General features: G+C 42.7%; 1 protein-coding gene across 1 annotated transcript in view; it reads right to left on the bottom strand.

The window, feature by feature from the left end:
• LOC104943846 (somatostatin receptor type 5-like) overlaps positions 1-1034 on the bottom strand; it is an 8711-nt gene extending 7677 nt beyond the window's left edge. The window contains exon 1 of the mRNA XM_010769310.1: positions 771-1034. The gene's annotated coding sequence lies outside the window, so the exon portion shown is untranslated. The remainder of the gene's footprint in view (positions 1-770) is intronic.
• Between the last annotated feature and the right edge of the window lie 2480 nt (positions 1035-3514).

The raw sequence follows: 3514 nt of genomic DNA, 5'->3' as shown, positions 1-3514 counted from the left end.
CCTCTTGTCTACTCATAGCCCCCCCCCCATCAATCCATGCCGGTTGATCAAGTTTGATAGTCCTATACCCCCCACCCTAACCTTCCCTTATATTGTAAAGCGATTTTGAGTCCTTGAAAAGCCCTATACAAATATAATGTATTATTATTATTATTATTATTATTATTATTATTATTATACTGACAGGTATCAGATCTTTGCTGTGTAAAATAATCTTTCTGAGAGGTATCACTTGTGATGTAGTCTGTGTGGTACAGTGAATGTATCCCTGACAGCAACAGGTGATAAGAATCAAAGGTTCCCATAGGATTCCATAGAAAATGCATGCGGGTCATTTTTGACCCACTTATGGAAGCTTGGGGTAGTAATACAAAAACTACAATTTCTTAAAATGTCAATTAAAATGGTGGCATGATACAACATTTTTTGAGGAATAGCTGGAATATGAAATGATAAAAAATGATACAAGATCTCAAGAAACCCCTCCCCGGGTCCAAAAGACCCTTGACTTTGTCTGTACAAAGTAGCCTGTCCAGGAAATATGTCCAAATCAACAAAAACTGCGAGCCGGCACGCAAGACACTCTGCTTCTGAAACGCTCCTGAAACGCGCCTGGTAGGGTATGACGCCGAACCAAAACCGCGGCGCAGCCGTGACGCGACGTAGACGGACCCGGTGGAATCGAGGGGTAGAGTGAACTAACTAATAAACAAGTATTTCATTAATTTACATTTACATTTCTCTTTTAAATGGCGTGGTATTCAACGTACCTGTGTGCTTTACCTCTCCACCAATATCAGTAGGCGTGATGCGCGTCTCCCACGATATTCATCAGGTTTCTCTGGGGTCAAAATCAACTCTCTCGTTATTTTCCTCAGTCGCTTGAAAGAGAAACCTCACACTTGAATGTTCATCCTGCCGCATTTTCTTGATGTCACCACGCTCAGATTTCCATTTCCACAATCGCTAAAAGCAACATCATCTTCCAGGATTTTCCGCGCAAGTCTCAAGGAAATTCCGTGCGTCCTAAAGCTGATCTTTCCCAGGGTCATTTAGCGCTTCGAGGCATTCTGCGAGTATTTATGTGGAAAACAACCCCCCCCTCTTGGATGGGAAAGTCCCACCCATAGGTGGTTGCAATCACCTGACAGCACGAGACTAGTTGTTGGTGTAAAAACATACATTTAACACATTTTTTTTCGTTTTTTATTTAGAGGCAGTTGTAGGAATAGAACTTAGATCTTGAGTAAAAGTAGAGTAGGAATACTCTGTAACAACAAGTGAAAGTCCTGCCATCAAAATGTTACTCAATTAAAAGTAGAAAAGTATTGGCATCAAAATAAACTTAAAGTACCAAAAGTAAAAGTGCTCATTTTGCAGATCGGTCCATTTCAGAATATTATATACTACCTGTTTTGATTATAAATATTGCTGCATTATTAAAACTGGTAAAGGTGCAGCTAGTTTAATTGCTTTGTATACTGCAGGGTAGTTTGTGAATTTACTCCAGGTGTAATTAAGTCTTATTTAAGTGTTGATTATATTTCACATTATTAATCCAAATAAGCTAAGTAACTAAAGATAATTAAAAACAAATTACTGGGAGAAAAATGATACAATTTACCTCTGAATTGTAGTGGAGTAGAATTAAAAAGTAATACAACATTGTACTTGAATAGTTACTCTACACCACTGTTTAGAGGTTCCAGTAAATATACAAACTTTTTTCCCTACTGTGAATGACAGCCACAGTTATGGAGGTGCAGCCTGGGGAACAGATCACCTTGATGGTGCCCCGGGGCACCTGAGACGGAGGGAGAGATAAATTAGGCTAAAACGGAAAAGTGGTGGAAGGAGGATGAAATTGCACATTGAAGGAGATGTGATGATAATTGTTGGGGAAAGCTGCCTAATTTGAAGCCATTAGCTTCATGTTGTTGTCATCCAGGTCAATGCAGCGTTAACAACAGGCTGACACACACACACACACACACACACACACACACACACACACACACACACACACACACACACACACACACACACACACACACACACACACACACACACACACCTCACACACACACACACACACACACACACACACACACACACACACACACACACACACACACACACACACACACACACACACACACACACACACACACACACACACACACACACACTAACAGAGCTGAGATGTGACACAGCCCATATGATGAGTGATGAAGTTGTTACAGTAATGTGTGAAATTATTGGAGGTGACAGTGTGATCTGGTGTCTGCATGATGATGATGATGATGATGCAGTGAGCCCGGCTGTGTGAGGCGTCTCTATCTCAGCCGTTTGCATCACTGCCTCTCAGTCTCTCCGAAAATCTGGAGAGAAGCGAAAGAAAATGATCTGAAAATGAAATATGACGTGTCATTTTTTTGTATTTGCTGCACATTTTTGCAAAAAGTCCCGCAACGCTGGAAAATGACGCCTTCACACACACACACACACACACACACACACACACACACACACACACACACACACACACACACACACACACACACACACACACACACACACACACACACACACACACACACACACACACACACACACACACACACACTCGTATGTGTGTGAGAGTCCGCCCTATCTGTGAAAGTGTATCTATGACTCCAGTTGCATTTGTCACTCTTTATTCCCGGGGTATGTGTGTGTCAAGTCTGATTAAAGTTAACCCCTGTGAGGCGGCTGGTGCACCCCTCCCTATATCCCCCATCCCCCTTCCTTGTCTCCCCCACCCTTCCATCACTCCATCCCCGTTCTCCTTCCTCCCGGCTCTCTGACAGCGCAGGAGAATTAGCTTCCTCAAGGTCCCACCCTCCCTCTCTGGCTCCCGCGGGTGGCGTTTCCTTGGAAACAGTGTCAGAGTTGACTGGGTGGGTGCAGATAGATGGCTGCCCTTTATCGGACTACACCACTGTTCCATTAAATGCAACCACATTGGACCTGTGAGCGCACCCCTCTTTTTCTCACCCCCGAATGGACCGTTCCACCTGACACGCGTGAATATTAGCTCGACCCAGGCAGTGTGTGTGTGTCCTTTTTTGTTTTGCTTTATTGAATGTCTGTGTGTGCTACTTCTTATATGCAGTGTGTGTATGTGTGTCTGCAATATTGAATTTGGCATATTTGGGGAGAAATCCTATGCAAGTGTCTTCCTTCCTCTGTGTCCTTGGGAGTGAAACAAAATGGAGACTGGTCTCTGCTTTGTCTCCCTCGTCTCAAAATGATGTAGAAAAATAAATAAATAAACTCCACAGCTAGCTCTTTTTAACCTGTCAATTTAAACAACTGCATCACACTTCCGGATAAATGACTACAGTAATTGTTTGTTGAATTATTTAAATGTGAGGCAACGAGGCAATTGGTGTTTAGGCCACACATCATCAGGGAGCAGCATGAACACACAAACCCATTGCTTAAATGAAATAGGAGCTGTTACAAACTCTTA

The sequence above is a fragment of the Notothenia coriiceps genome, unplaced genomic scaffold, assembly GCF_000735185.1.
Source record: "Notothenia coriiceps isolate Sejong01 unplaced genomic scaffold, NC01 NC01_scaffold00006931, whole genome shotgun sequence".
In the NCBI taxonomy this organism is placed as follows: Eukaryota; Metazoa; Chordata; class Actinopteri; order Perciformes; family Nototheniidae; genus Notothenia; species Notothenia coriiceps.
This window is presented reverse-complemented; position numbering and strand designations above follow the sequence as displayed.